This window comes from Onychostoma macrolepis, chromosome 01 (assembly GCF_012432095.1).
Source record: "Onychostoma macrolepis isolate SWU-2019 chromosome 01, ASM1243209v1, whole genome shotgun sequence".
NCBI lineage: Eukaryota > Metazoa > Chordata > Actinopteri > Cypriniformes > Cyprinidae > Onychostoma > Onychostoma macrolepis.
In genome coordinates this window covers 27445875-27462449 of record NC_081155.1, presented here as the reverse complement: position 1 = coordinate 27462449, position 16575 = coordinate 27445875, and the positions used below count along the sequence as shown (strand labels likewise).

The window sequence follows — 16575 nt, the reverse complement described above, 5'->3', positions numbered from 1 at the left end:
AGCACTAAGATCTAGTAGTACCAGCACTGATATTTTGCCTGAATCAGAATTGAAGCGAATATCATTTATTATCTTAATGAGTGCTGTCTCTGTGCTGTGATGTGCTCGGAAACCAGATTGAAAATTGTCCAGGTATCCATTTAAATTTAAGTAGTTGTTCAGCTGATTAAAAACTACCTTTTCAATAATCTTACCTATGAACGGAAGATTTGATATTTGTCTATAGTTGTTCAAAATTGTGTTATCAAGATTGCGCTTTTTCAGAAGGGGCTTAACAACTGCAGTTTTCAGGGAGTTTGGAAAAGTCCCAGAAAGAAGTGAAGCGTTCACCACTTCTAAGAGATCTGCTTCTAAACAGTTAAGCACACTTTTGAAAAAAGATGTGGGAAGTGTGTCAAGATAGCAGGTTGATGATTTAAGGTGCTGTACTATTTCTTTCAAAATTTTGCAATCAATTGCTTCAAAAACAGACATAGTCACTTCTTTTTGAAATTGCGGTCGAATCTGTGTGACCTCTGCAAAAGTAGATATGCCAATCTCCTTTCTGATATTATTGATCTTCTCAGAAAAGAAGGAAGCAAACTCATTGCATTTACTGTCGAAGAGCATTTCACTAGGAATCTGACTTGGGGGGTTTGTCAGTTTCTCCACAGTAGCAAAAAGAGTGCGAAAGTTGTTTAAGTTACTGTTTATAAGGTTTGAGAAGAAGGTCTGTCTAGCTGTGGCTAGTTCCACATTGAAAGCATGAAGGCTGTCTTTATAGAAGCTATAGCGAATTTCAAGTTTTGTCTTCCGCCACATCCGCTCAGCTTTTCTGCATTGTCTTTTCATACTCTGAACTGCTGTTGATTTTCTCCATGGTGATTTTTGTCTGCCATTCTTCTTGCAGACCCTTGTCGGAGCAATATCATCAATAACATTCTTAACTTTTGAGTTAAAAGAATCCAGGAGAAGATCAACAGAGTCTGCAGAAATGCTTGGAGTTAAAGATATAGCCTTCATAAATAGCGCACTAGTGTTCTCATTAATGCATCTCTTTCTGACAGAGACAGATCTAGATTCAGTGGTAACAGAGATCAATATATCAAAGAAAATACAGAAGTGATCAGATAGTGCTACATCCTTAACAACAATGGATGAAATGTTTAGACCTTTACTGATGAGTAAATCTAGAGTGTGTCCACGATTGTGTGTGGGTCCATGCACATGCTGGGTCAGATCAAAAGTGTTTAAAACAGTAATAATTTATTTTTCAGTTTTGATTTCTGCATTATCTATGTGAATATTAAAATCCCCTGCAATAGTAAAACAGTCAAACTCTGAGGAAATCATTGATAACAGTTCTGTGAACTCTTCAACAAAGGCTGGAGAGTATTTTGGAGGCCTGTAAATAATGATAAAACAGAATGCGTGGAGCACCTTTCAGCACAATACCTAGGTATTCAAAAGACAAATACTGACCAAATGACACTTGCTTGCATTGATAAACATCTTTAAATAGAGCAGCTACACCTCCACCTCTCCTAACAGTCCTGCAGACACTTGTAAAGTTAAAGTTAGGAGGGGCTGTTTCATTGAGGACTGTTGCACTGCAGCTGTCTTCTAGCCATGTTTCATTTAGAAACATAAAATCCAGGTTGTTTGTGGTTATAAAATCATTGATCAGAAATGATTTATTTTTTAGTGAGCGAATGTTTAAAAATGCTAACTTGATGGAATTACATTTTGTCTCTACAGCAATCTCAGATTGATGCATTACAGGCCGCAGATTAGATGGGTCAGCCGTACGGTTTGAGAAGGCCTTAGACTTTCTATCACGTGATAAAACAGAAATATAGAAAGCTACAGGCTCACTGGGTTCCCGCTTGTTCTGTGAACATTTGTGAGTGTTGCTGCTAGTATAGCGGGACCCGACACATATCACTGAGAGCTGTTATCAGTTGTTTTGGTTCACCTACAGCCGATGGAGGAGGGTTTGGGCCCTGGCGTTGTGGCAGCGGTCGGAGAGCTCTCACAGGAGGAGGAGGGAGAGCTGGGCCTGCTGTCTTTGGTGGTTGTGGGACCCGCCGTTTTTTAGTTGATATCTGGGGGCTTGCAGCGAACGAGTGGGAGAGTTTGGTCCCAGCATACACCAGTTCCTCCATTTTCTGTGAGAAGCTTAGAAGTGGAGATTCTGGAGAGAGGGATAGTGTGTCTGGCGAGCGGGGTTCTGGCTCTGGTGTTTCCGGTGGCTGTGATATGTTGTCCTGGCTTCCCTGGCTGTTTTCCAGATAGTTGTCCTTGGGTGCTGAGTCTTGGAGCTGATGTAGTACGTCACAGTCTGTTTGTGATGAGCTCTGTGGGCAGGGCTCAGCCGGGATAGTCTCTGTGAGGAGAGCTTGTTTTGGCTGCGTGGTGTTATCAGTGTCCTTGTGGGATGTGTCAACCACAAGATGACTCTGAGGCTGACATGAAGTCCTGTGGCCACTCATATTCTGTCCAGGTGTGTGTGTGTGCCATTGAGGCCGAGTGGATTGGCACACACCACTGAAGGATGACGGAGGGAGAAATAGATATTGTCCTTTAGCACTCTCGCACCAAGATTGTTTGGGTGGAAGCCGTCCAGTTTAAACATTGTCTATGGCCCCAGAAAATATTGAAGTTGTCGTACTGCAGGTTCTTTGTAGCCATGTATTCAGCACAAGCAGCCGTGAAAACATGTTAGTTCCCCTTGCTGGGAGTGGTCCACTGATGAACGACTGAACTTCAAGTCTTTGAAGTGTTTCAAAGAGTTCACTGAAATCCTTCTTAAGCAGTTCTGACTGCTCTTTCCGAATATCGTTCTTCCCCACATGGATGATGATTCGTCTTGTGCTTCATCAGAATGTTCCGAAGTTCCTTGTTCACATCAGAGACGGTTGCTTGAGGAAAGCAGCATGTAGTTGTAGTCCTGCTACTGATGTTTCTGATAATAGAGTCGCCCACTATCAGAGTCCTGGGCTCGGCTGCGCTCTGAGCTGAGTGCCGCTGTCTGCTCGACCTCGAGCTCCTGTTAGTAGCGATGTTAGCTGCTGGCTGATACGATCCATGTTTTGTCACATTTGGGGATTCCTCACCCACATTCATTAATGCTTCAAATCGGTTCTCAAGATGTATAGGGGGTTGTAAAATGCCAGTGTTTACAAGTCTTTTCATAGCCGTATCTGGGGTAGAGGATGCTACGGCAGCAATACGAGATACTCGTGACAATCTGATGTCTTGAGTGCCTTTGGGTCTCGCTCCCTGTTTGTGCCATCGATTAGTCTGTCGATCAGCTTGTTCTTCTACACTTTGTATAAACTGTTGAGATTCACTAGATTCACAGGACTCACCGGCTGTATGCTGCGGGGGTCCGTGATGACGATCTGCTGTGTGTTCCACCTGTTTTGGAGGTCCAGCAAGTAACTTTGTTTCAAGAACCGCAATCCTTTGTAGAAGTCTGTGGCAGTTCATGCAGCAAGTAGATTCCACAAGGGGCATTTTCTTTCCCGTCTGTTTGAATGTAGACAGCTGTGTTTTCCTGTCTCCGGAATGTAAACTGCTGGCAGTGGGAGGCAAAGAGTCTTCTTTTTCTAAAAACTGTGTTGTTTGAGCACTGTGCTGATATGCTGAAGTTAAAATCTTAGAGAAATCTGAGAAAAGTGCATAAATAGGGAGCGAAGCGCAGAGCAATAAGCAGGAGCGTCCGAACAGTAGCGAAGCCGGAAGCGAAGACACAATCAGTACAATCAGTAAGAATCCAACTACTAACATGGCCAAGACCAAAGAGCTGTCCAAAGACACTAGAGACAAAATTGCACAACTCCACAAGGCTGGAAAGGGCTACAGGGAAATTGCCAAGCAGCTTGTTGAAAAAAGGTCCACTGTTGGAGCAATCATTAGAAAATGGAAGAATCTAAACATGACTGTCAATCTCCCTCGGACTGGGGCTCCATGCAAGATCTCACCTCGTGGGGTCTCAATGATCCTAAGAAAGGTGAGAAATCAGCCCAGAACTACACGGGAGGAGCTGGTCAATGACCTGAAAAGAGCTGGGACCACCGTTTCCAAGGTTACTGTTGGTAATACACTAAGACGTCATGGTTTGAAATCATGCATGGCACGGAAGGTTCCCCTGCTTAAACCAGCACATGTCCAGGCCCGACTTAAGTTTGCCAATGACCATTTGGATGATCCAGAGGAGTCATGGGAGAAAGTCATGTGGTCAGATGAGACCAAAATAGAACTTTTGGTTATAATTCCACTAAACGTGTTTGGAGGAAGAAGAATGATGAGTACCATCCCAAGAACACCATCCCTACTGTGAAGCATGGGGTGGTAGCATCATGCTTTGGGGTGTTTTTCTGCACATGGGACAGGGCGACTGCACTGTATTAAGGAGAGGATGACCGGGGCCATGTATTGCGAGATTTTGGGGAACAACCTCCTTCCCTCAGTTAGATCATTGAAGATGGGTCGAGGCTGGGTCTTCCAACATGACAATGACCAAGCACACAGCCAGGATAACCAAGGAGTGGCTCTGTAAGAAGCATATCAAGGTTCTGGCGTGGCCTAGCCAGTCTCCAGACCTAAACCCAATAGAGAATCTTTGGAGGAGCTCAAACTCCGTGTTTCTCAGCGACAGGCCAGAAACCTGACTGATCTAGAGAAGATCTGTGTGGAGGTGGGCCAAAATCCCTCCTGCAGTGTGTGCAAACCTGGTGAAAAACTACAGGAAACGTTTGACCTCTGTAATTGCAAACAAAGGCTACTGTACCAAATATTAACATTGATTTTCTCAGGTGTTCAAATACTTATTTGCAGCTGTATCATACAAATAAATAGTTAAAAATCATACATTGTGATTTCTGGATTTTTTTAGATTATGTCTCTCACAGTGGACATGCACCTACGATGACAATTTCAGACCCCTCCATGATTTCTAAGTGGGAGAACTTGCAAAATAGCAGGGTGTTCAAATACTTATTTTCCTCACTGTATATCTTAAACGCAGGGATACATGAAAGGGGAATAAATTCGGTATGCCGCGCTGTCTGAAACATGTCTCTATGCTCTAGCACGCAAGCAATGAATTGAGTTCTGTTTCGTTTCTTCTTGTGGTTTTAATAGCTTGAACGTGTAAATTGGCAAATTAATCTGCAAACCGCATGCCGAACGGTGGGGTCTGGACTTGGTCCGTATATCACAGATCAACTGTGATCCGTTTAAGTCCTAATAACCATGACAGATCAGAGCAATCTTTTATTTACTAATTTAACATGAAATCGTCAAATTGCTACTCAATATCAATCGCATACAACAAAAATACAGAATAATTTGAAAAATCATTTACGCACAATAAATAATCGTCATATCTATACACATTTTCCCCAGAACTTTCTCGCTACCCGGTAGGAATTCTTCCACGGCCCGGTAGTGGGTCACAACGTGGTGGTTGGGGACGTCTGGCCTCTGAGTCGGACTTGTAACCCGAAGGTCGCGGGTTCGAGTCTCAGGTCCGGCAGGGATTGTAGGTGGGGGAGTGAATGTCCAGCGCTCTCTACACCCTCAATACCACGACTGAGGTGAACCCCTTGAGCAAGACACCGAACCCTCAACTGCTCCCTGGGCGCCACAGCTGCCCACTGCTCCGGGTGTGTGTTCACTGCTGTGTGTGTGCACGTGGATGGGTTAAATGCAGAGCACAAATTCACTTTCACTTTATGAACAAAAATGACGGTTGTTTCCACTGTTATAATAAACAAATGCAAATGATCGCTCTGGTGACTCCAAGACCAGCAGAGCGCGCTTTAGCTTCCACTCTCCGCACAAACGACTGAATACGCGCCTAATATCACAAATTTAAACGTTTAAACTAACATTGTGATATGCTTTTTTAAGTAATTTATATATATACACATTTCATTTTAGTCAAGTAGTGATGACATGAGAAGGCTAAATTGATCAAACTCACTGCCTTCCACTGGCTGCTTGATCGTTAGGCTACTTTAAAAACAAAAACTTGAATTAAACAAACAAAAAAATGTTCCAAACATATTTCTAAATTAACTTAATAAAGAAACGAAAATAAATATAGCCACTTTGCCATTAAAAATGAAACTGAACTATTTCAATGGCTACAACAGCAGTTGTGTAATGGGGAAGAGAGAAAGAGAAAAAAAGACACAGGCTCCAGTCGAACTCGGGCCAGTAATTCTGATAAGCTGTTGGACAAGGGCCGGGCTAGGGCACATGTTTTAGGCCCGTGCAGGGTTCTACTGAGCTTGTTTGGTACCAAACTCAATTTGGTACTTGCAAGGCGGCTTCATACGTGCGCCCTTTGGACGTGACTGAGCGCACAGGAAACCACCTCTGGAGCATGCCAGTATCCGAATGGCTTAAAAAGACATGCAAATAAATAAGACATTTTCGTGACGATGCAATAATGTCCCAATTAGGCAATTGACAATTCTGTCAACTGTACCAAAACAAGAGCGAAAGTCTTGTATCGCAGCGTGCAGCGGCTCTTCAGCGCAGACGAGATGCACCGATGTAAAGCTGTTTTAAGATAAATTCAAAGACAGAAGACGCGGTACAGCTGAATCACTCACGCTGTTTTCAAATGATTGATTTGATCTGATATTCTGTGTGGATCTATTTACTCATCAAACCTACATGCTATAGGCTATTGAATAAATGTGTGAATATCCATCATTTTAAAGTCGAAAGCTGCAGGAATGAGTAAAACTATGCAATATAGCCTATGCGATATCCTGCACCGAAATTCAGGACCTGATTAAACATAATCATATTATACAGAGATTTGTGAAATAGATTTCCATGACTTTTCCAAAACTTTCTGGGTCAATTTTTTTCCAAAACTTTTCCAGGCCTGGAAATGGCTGTTTTAAAATTCCATGACTTTTCCAGGTTTTTCATGACCGCACGAACCCTTCAACTAGATGACAATGTAGCGTTAAATCACCATTCAACAGACTTAAGCCACCACCGCACTGCCGTCTACTGGACTGCAGGAAGATACTAACTTTTCAATCTGCTACGTTACTGACTGTACTGACAAACTATGCTGACTTAGAAAATGTGATGTGACCGATGTGATAAGCATTTCTGCAGTTAATAAGTGATAAGCAGTTCTGGGACGCGGCGTGGCTAGTATAAACACAAGCATTGACAGCCGCGATGAGCTCCAGTGGCGGGTGGATAATTTGAAGCAGCGGACTCGGGTGAAGTTTGAGCTCATCCGCGCGTCTCAACACTACAGTGACCTGGGTAACAACAGTACTACAGTAACAAACAATGGAGCGCGCTCTGCTGGACAAACTAAGTGATTACACCATTTAGAAGCATTTCATCTGCGTAATGGTGGCGCTCATCGTTTACTCAGGACTATATCTATATGTTCTGTAAAAATAAAAAATGTTCATATCGGCGGCATATCAGCAGCATATTCACCGATACGATATATCTGCGACAGGCTCATATAGGTCGATAAAATCGGGCTCTATCGGTCAATCAACGGTAAATCAGTCCGGCTCTATCATAGATGACTCAAAAAAGCTGTAGTGTACAGCAGTTGAGATGGCATTCCATTCTGTAACTACCAGTGTAGAGAATGATGTGCCAACAAGCACAAACAAATGCCAAGCAACATCAGATAAGCTGCTAAGAAAATGCCAGACATCTTTTAAAGGACAGGAAGGGAGATCCCGTTGCATCCACCTCTGCATAAAAAATAATTTGTCAATGGACAACAGGTTGATGCAAACCACCAAACTCAGCAGAGAATGCTATAAAAAAAATTCCTTAGTACCTTGGAATGCAGCAGCAGTGACTAAAACAATAAAATCAAAAGGAGCAACAAATATACATCCAAATCCATTCATACCCATCTTTGGAAACCTTAAAAACAACAATAAATCCACTCCCTGTTTAAGCAAACAGACCTATTAACATAAATGCATCCAGTGGTGATAGTTCAACAATTTCTTACGTTTGGACTATGTATTCGGCATAACAACTGTAATCATTTAAAAGAGGTTTGGTAAAGAAACAAGTCGTAGTTAAAATATTAAAAGACACTCTTTTAACTCTGTACTTTACACAATGCAAATGAGTTTCACACCAGGATGGACAACACTTTCTACTTAAAACCAGTGTAAATATAAATGAAAAGTTATAACACCTGTGACCAATCACATTGTTAAAATGGAAAGGTGGCAGTTTTAAATCTCCTCCCCATCTGAAAGGGATAAATGTAATTCCCCAGGTGGACACATCTTTGTTCTGCACAGTAACCTTTGTAACCTGACAGGGAAGTAGGGCTGGGAAAATAAATCGATGCATCACGAATCGAGAAATGGATTTAGCATCGATTCTGAGATTTTACGAATGCATCGCGATTCTGAGTTTAGTTTTGAACAGCAGATGGCACTGGATGATTTAGAAACAGCCGTACTCTGCTTGTTTCCAAATCCTTACACACACTTGAACCTAAAATAATCATTCATAAAATTCGAAAAGGTTGAAGCGAATTACAAGGGTGTTCACAGTGGGCTGTGTTTACATTAATCTCGCATCATAAAAGCATTCTGAGCAGAAGTGAAATTACACGACTCAGCCGAATGCACAAGCACTCTTCGTGAGCATTTGAGTGTGTGGATAAAAACTAGATTAGAGTGCCATCTGCTGTTAAAATCTAAGCTCGATTCTAAACGAATCGATTCTGCATTGATTTGTCGTCGCAGCCCTACAGGGAAGGAGACATTTAAGGGCACCTATTATGCAAAATCCACTTTCACATGGTGTTTAGATATAAATGTGTGTTGGCAGTGTGTGAACACAACCACCCAACAAAGATAAAAATGCACCCACTCATTTTTTAATCCCCATTAAATCAGTCTCACTAGGCCTGCCGTTTTGATTCTCGACGCAATATAACATCACATTGCATAGGGCCGGGCCACGTGAATGATTAACAGTCCTGCATTGCTATAGTTTCCTCCCTCAGTGCTTGCACGCTGTCCTTCATTTTCTCCGCTCTCAAGCAGCCGTAATGTCAATACTGTCTAAGCAATCATGTTCTGTGTTTGGATGTAAGACTGAACATAAGTGTCTACATTTTCTCTGAACATCTGAGCCACTGAGGACGCAGTGGATTACTTTTATTTTTTAAGCACCTCAAAATCTACCTAAATACATTTATAAAGACTATAAAGACTGCTTTGAGAATGTCATGTCGTTATAGTGCTTAACGTTTTAAACGTATTTGTGTGCGTACGTTATCTATTATTTTTTAATCGATCAGTGCCACGCTTGTGAGATTAGTTCTCTGCTGTCCGTTCGGTAGTACAGTCGCGCAGCTCGGTCCAACATCGCGCTGTTTCGTCCCACTTTCAGTGCATTTAGCTTCCTATATGTACGGCTGAAACACCGGTTCTCGTGCTCTCTGTCATGTTGCTTCTACCAGCTGCAGGTAGGTGTGCAAACTAAGCAGAGAGATGTATATGCTATGCCCTCTTCTGGAGATGGGCCGGTATATGCAGCTCATTTGCATTTAAAGTGATACACATCAAAACTGCTCTTTTTTTTAGACATGCCTATAAAAATTACATTTTCCAGATGCTATAGATATGTGGGGTATTTTGAGCTGAAACTTCACATACACATTCTGGGGACACCCAAGACCAATACTACTTCTTGTAAAAAGGGGCATAATAGGTGCCCTTGAACAGACATATCCCTTGAACAGACACATTCTGAGTGACTGATCTGACAAGGAAAGTAAAACTCTTAAAACTCTTACAGCTCCTTCAGCAGCACAAGTCTTGTATGCAAGCGGCCTTCGTATCAGTAGGTATCGTCTGACCCACACAGCTTCTCAATAACCCAGTCTACAAAGGATCCTGTGACAACTCATCTGCCCTAGCTGCATGATCCATATTCTAAAGACCTTTTCGCCATAAAATAAGTTTATCCTTCTCCAGGCCAGTGTGACAACGACTACTGGAATGTGACTCTGCACCCTCTGAGACTTATTACTGAGACTGAGGTTTATTAACCCTCTGGTGCTACTCATTTGGGAGTCACACTTGTGATCTTCACGGTCAAAAGTGACCAGACACCTAAAATTTTATGATATACTGGATATTTAGACATTCTCAAAGACAACTTTTTGTAAAGGTTTAGATTTATTTATTTATTTTTTATTTTTTCAATGTTGATTTGAAGTGTCAGTTTTTGAATTATTATTACACTATAAAAATGTAACAAAAATGAACAGGAATGTTTTATCAGAGCTTAATTATTAATTCTGGGTCTGATCTGATTTCAGTTTTCTGACTCGTTTTGCCATACCAATTCATTTGAGTGTGTATAATTGTGTATGTGTGTGTGTCTTTGAGTGCGTGTGTGTGTGTGTGTGTGTGTGTGTGTGTGAGTGGATGTGTCTGTTTTGCACTCTTGATGTTTTAAAGTGTTACAGTCACACCAGTTCATAGTGTTAACCTGCAAAGATATTTCTCCACATGGAAGACTAAGTAGCATGTGATTTATGCATAAGGAACAATGTCTGATTGGAAGATCACGTCGTGGGACGGACTTAGTTGGGCCGCTTAAAACCTAATGTCATAAACTGACTCGTTGCTCTTAGCGCTCTTTCGCCTTCGTTTGATCACGCTCCAACTTGCACTCACTCGCCACACCATCATGCAATTGTGCCATCCAGAACTCAAACACTTTGTAGTCTTCAAAAGCCTAAAGCCGCACAAAGAATCTCTCAGAAAAACTTCAAGAATCTAGTAGCGAATAACTCACTAGAATTTTGGGACTTCCTTCAAATCGCAGTAATTCTCATCCTTTGAAACGTATGTATGTGTGTGTGTGTGTGTGTGTTTCACTGCTTTAGTTCCATGTGTTTTAGTTTACTTTAATGTATTAGAGTAGCTCAAATAAACTTTTGTTTCATTTTAAAGAGCAGTGTTTGTGTTTATGTGCTTGATAAGTTACTGCCTTGAGCTGTCGATCTTTGTTACCTTGCTCATAGTAAAATCATCATTTTGTTTGTATTATCGTTGGCCACAGAGTAATACCAACAGAATTGATAAGACACACTAAATTCGACTACGACGCTGGACGACTAGTTGATAAAGTGTAAGCTAAAAATTTGGAATACGTTTCAAATCAAATCGAACTGGACCGTAAGATTCAATTCCCTAAGAAGCTGAAAATTTGAGTTAATTTCTTACACTTCTAACACTTTATTTTGATGGGTCCACAACATACAACATACTGAGCATTAGAAACTTTGCAAGTATATGTCAACTTATTCTACTAACCCTAAACCTACCGTAACAGTCTACTCAGAGTTAGTAGACATGTAGTTGCAAATTAATGAGAATTAGTTGACATATAGTTGACATGTAGTTACAAAGTTACTTATAGTTAGTAGAATGTCTAAAGTGGACAATCAAAATAAAGTGTAACCAAATCTTTGTTTGCATTCTGCAGAAGACAGACATTTGGGATGGCATGAATTGGATGAACTATTCCTTTGGTTTGTTTGTGTTTAACGCCATGCCAGCTTCTGTGGCTATTTCCATGGTGAGAAACTTTATGGCTGAATTATTTCATGTTTTTAACTATTTATTTTTGCTAAAAATTCTAAAATTGTATTTGGCTTAACTCTGTTAAAAATCTCTTCAAACAAGTTAACTGAATAAATACTCACAGAGTCAAAACCAGCAAAATCTAATAAAGCATGCTTCATGGATAAAGGGTTTTCGGCAGAGAGAACATGTTGGAGGATCTTCCCCTAGTATTAAAAACTTGTGTGTCATCCTGGAATGAGAACTATTCCTTTTAAATGCCGACACAAAAACCTACAGTTTATGGCTCATTTCCACTGAGCGGTATGGTACAGTACAGTACGATTCGGTACGGTAACCCTGATCAGGTTTGCGCTTCCACTGCCAATAGTACCCTTACTTTGTAGGCGTGGTGTATGCCGGAAAGTAGCCGATCGACGATAAGCGCGACAATAAGTACAACTCTGCCTCTTTTTGTTAAATGTCAGTTTTAATGAACAATAATAGCCATTACAAAAGTATACACTGCGTTCCAAATTATTATGCAAATGATATCTTTCTCTGATTTTCCTAATTAGTCAATGCAAATGACAGTCAGTATAATTTTCAAGTCATCAACTGTTAGGGTATAATCTAATTTTATTGAACAAACCTCCCAATGATAACAGTATTTATTTCAAAAATGAAAAACTCAAAAATGCACTGTTCCAAATTATTATGCACAGAGTTTGAAAACATTTTACAGGTTGTAAAGAACTAAAAATGGTTATTTGTTGAATTTGCAGCATTAGGAGGTCATAATTACTGAAATCAATAGCTATTTCAAATCAAAAACATCCTAACAGGGCAAGTTACATGTTAACATAGGACCCCTTTCTTTGATATCACCTTCACAATTCTTGCATCCATTGAACTTGTTAGTTTTTGGAGAGTTTCTGCTTGAATTTCTTTGCAGGATGTCAGAATAGCCTCCCAGAGCTGCTGTTTTGATGCTAACTGCCTCCCACCCTCATAGATCTTTCACTTGAGGATGCTCCAAAGGTTCTCAATAGGGTTGAGGTCACACCATGAGTTTCTCTCCTTTTATGCCCATAGCAGCCAATGACACAGAGGTATTTTTTGCAGCATGAGATGGTGCACTGTCATGCATGAAGATGATTTTGCTACGGAAGGCACGATTCTTCTTTTTGTACCATGGAAGAAAGTGGTCAGTCAGAAACTCTATATACTTTGCCGAGGTCATTTTCACACCTTCAGGGACCCTAAAGGGGCCTACCAGCTCTCTCCCCATGATTCCGGCCCAAAACATGACTCCGCCACCTCCTTGCTGACATCGCAGCCTTGTTGGAACATGGTGGCCATCCACCAACCATCCACTACTCCATCTATCTGGACCATCCAGGGTTGCACGGCACTCATCAGTAAACAAGACTGTTTGAAAATTAGTCTTCATGTATGTGTGGGCCCACTGCAACCGTTTCTGCTTGTGAGCATTGGTTAGGGGTGGCCGAATAGTAGGTTTATGCACAACTGCAAGCCTCTGGAGGATCCTACACCTTGAGGTTTGCGGGACTCCAGAGACACCAGCAGCTTCAAATACCTGTTTGCTGCTTTGTAATGTTATTTAAGCCGCTGCTCTCTTAATCTGATGAATTTGTCTGGCAGAAACCTTCCTCATTCTGCCTTTATCTGCACGAACCCGTCTGTGCTCTGAATCAGCCACAAATCTCTTCACAGTACGATGATCACGCTTAAGTTTTCGTGAAATGTAATGTTTTCATACCTTGTCCAAGGCATTGCACTATTTGACGCTTTTCGGCAGCAGAGATATCCTTTTTCTTTCCCATATTGCTTGAAACCTGTGGCCTGCTTAGTAATGTGGAACGTCCTTCTGTAGTTTTCCTTTAATTGGGCTCACCTGGCAAACTAACTATCACAGGTGTCTGAGATTAATTTCAGTGATCCAAAGAGCACTGAGAGACAATACCATCCATGAGTTTAATTGAAAAATTAAAAATTAAATGTTTATGACACTTAAATACAATTTGCATAATAATTTGGAACGCAGTGTAAGTACAAAGTATAAGAGGCTTATATAAGAAGAAATAAAGACAAAAGCAAACAATTCAGTTAAACGTATGCTACAGGTCAGCGCTGTTCTATGGTAAAGTTCAAAATAAATATATAAAGTTAAACATAATCATTTTGCTCAGCCAAAACGATATGACCAGGAACAAATAACAGATTCATGAGGGCACGAATGCCTGTTAAATATAGCCTACCCAAAACGAATTGTATCTCATGTTTAATCACTACAGAGACATCAGAGCCAGCGGCAAATGTCGGAAGGACTAGCCGAGTTAAGGCTGCTCTAGGCGGATACATGAGCACTGAGCGCCCGGTGATCGCATGGAGCGCCGGAATCGGCATATAAAATTTTAAAATAGGCGCTATCTTTATAAATAAACCGCAGATTTGAGTTTTAAACTACTACATTCTCGCCTGAAAAACTCTTAAAACTATACTTCATGACACAATAACAGTATATTTAGAAAATTATGCGGGTTTTTGGGCAATGATGTTTCACCAAGAACAGACAAGAACGAATATTGAGAAACGGCTATTGTCTGTGTGAAAATATAAAATTATAAAATACACTGTTATATTTTTTTTGTGTTTGCGCACTCTGATGTAATTATAAGCCCAACACTCACGGACAGCAGAGCAGAACGAGTGAAGGAGAAGCTTTATCCCTTTGTATCACACAAAAGTGACGATTCTAGTCAACCAATCAGCGTCCTGCAGTGTGTTCAGCTCCAACCTTTTGGTACCCTTTGCTGTGCTAGGTACCCCAACGGAAGGGTACCAAAAAAGTGGTACGGTTCGCTATTTTGGTACCATTCACAACTTCTGACAGTGGAAACGGAAATAATTGTGTACCGTACCGAACCGTACCGCTCAGTGGAAACAAGCCATTATTTACCATCAATTTACACAAAATATACCAGATGTGCAGCTTTTGTAATCAATGTGCACTCCAAACAAGTGAATGGACTACATCGCCTGGAATTTTTCTTTGCACACTGCAATTTTATTTTTCCCAACATGCAACAACTAAAGAACAACAAACAAGAAAAGGCATAACATTTTACTGATCAAAATTCTTTCATTCTTTTACTTCTATTCCATTGAAGTGTTTCTGTTTTGTAATTACATTATGTGCTAAGTAAATTGGATAACCATAATGAAAACAAAAGTAGATTTTGAAACAATGACGGGGCTCTGTTACAGTTAAGTATAATTAGTTTTATACTAACATATTTTGAAAATTTACAAAAAATCATGCAGAAGTCACTAGGAAAACCTGCACTTTTTCAAATGTAAAACAAGCTTACTCCATTTTATCATTCAGCATGACACTTTTTCAAATGAAAATCTCCTTCATTTCTGGCAGAGCAAAACAAAACTCCACCAACTGGGAATATGAGGCAGATACAACACCCCACCCCACAAGTGCACAACATTAGATTAATCAATCAAAAGCCTCTGGAGGTTTGTACAGCCAACTTGGAGCTCAAGATCCACCCATTTGGAGCTTGCTACAACATCCATTAATCCTATTCTACTCTGTGGACATTGTTGAAACTCTTTGGTTGGCTAAAGAACAAAGTGCAAATCATCTGTCCTTATTCCGAAGCGTTTGGCACTATAAACCACAAGACACAGAACTTTCAGGGTTTAAAAGAGGGGTGTCAATCACATCAGCTAAACCACTGGTGTGCTTCAAGGTTCAGTTCTCACTCGTCTTTTCTCCATTCCCTACCACTACTTTGCAGATAATATATGCAGCTCTATCTTTTATTTCAACCTGATGATCCCATTGCCTCAGCTCCTATCTCTGCCTGCCTTTCAGACTGCTCTGCAAAATTGAGCTGAAGATGACTCTGCTTCATGCATGCAAAGACAGAACTCCTTGTTTTCCCTACAAACCAGTTGACCACATCATCGGTTCCCAATTTCAGTCCTCGCAATGAACACTGTGTAGGGATCATATCAATCGGAACGCAGTTCATGCACGTAGCTCTCTTCTAATGAGCTGGTTATCTGAATCAGTTGTGTTAACTAAGAGAGACATGCAAAATATGCAGAGCTGGGGGGTTGCGAGGACTGGAATTGGGAACCACTGGACCACATCACAGAGCGACTGGGGCTGCCACTGGAGCATGAATGCAATCATTATAATTACAAAATGTAATCATTGCTTTAAAGGCAGGGTAGGTGATTTGGTTCAAAAATGTTTTTGTTATGCTGGTTGAAAGTCTCTTCACATCCCAATAGTTAAGTGGACAAAATGTATTTATATCGTCTGTGGAAAGCATAGGATCATAAAATGTTTGTCCAATCAAAACGTTCGATCCAGACATTACGATAGGCTGTCCTGCCTGCCTGTCAAAATATGCATTTGCATACCTCTGTGCACCCTGTTTGTGCAGACATGATACGTCACCAGCGCATTTCAACAAGAATAAAAGGCACTATTATTGTAATATTATGTGCTTTGTACTGTAATGTTTCCTCACTGTTAGGGATGGGTACCGAGAACTGGTATTTTTTAGACCAGTACGTAATTGGGTCAATACCGGACTACCGATAAGCTTCAATACAAACGATACTGTTATCGATACTTGCGTTGTTTTATCTCCATATACTTTGGCATTAATGGCAAATTAGAAGCTGATCTCATAAACCGATCTCAAGCTGACGATGCACCTGCCATGGGAGGTTTGGTATGACATGCAGCATCTCAATCTCTGTCCAGTGAAATATTTTAAAATAATTATAATGCTAATTAACGTGGAAGTGTTAATTTATTTCAGTAATTCAACTCAAATTGTGAAACTCGTGTATTAAATAAATTCAATGCACACAGACTGAAGTAGTTTAAGTCTTTGGTTCTTTTAATTGTGATGATTTT

At 40.7% G+C, this 16575-nt stretch overlaps 1 protein-coding gene across 16 annotated transcripts in view; it reads right to left on the bottom strand.

Moving 5' to 3' along the window:
* The window catches only part of LOC131540449 (male-specific lethal 3 homolog), a 223412-nt gene that overhangs the window by 130516 nt on the left and 76321 nt on the right, over nucleotides 1–16575 (bottom strand). The window lies entirely within an intron of this gene.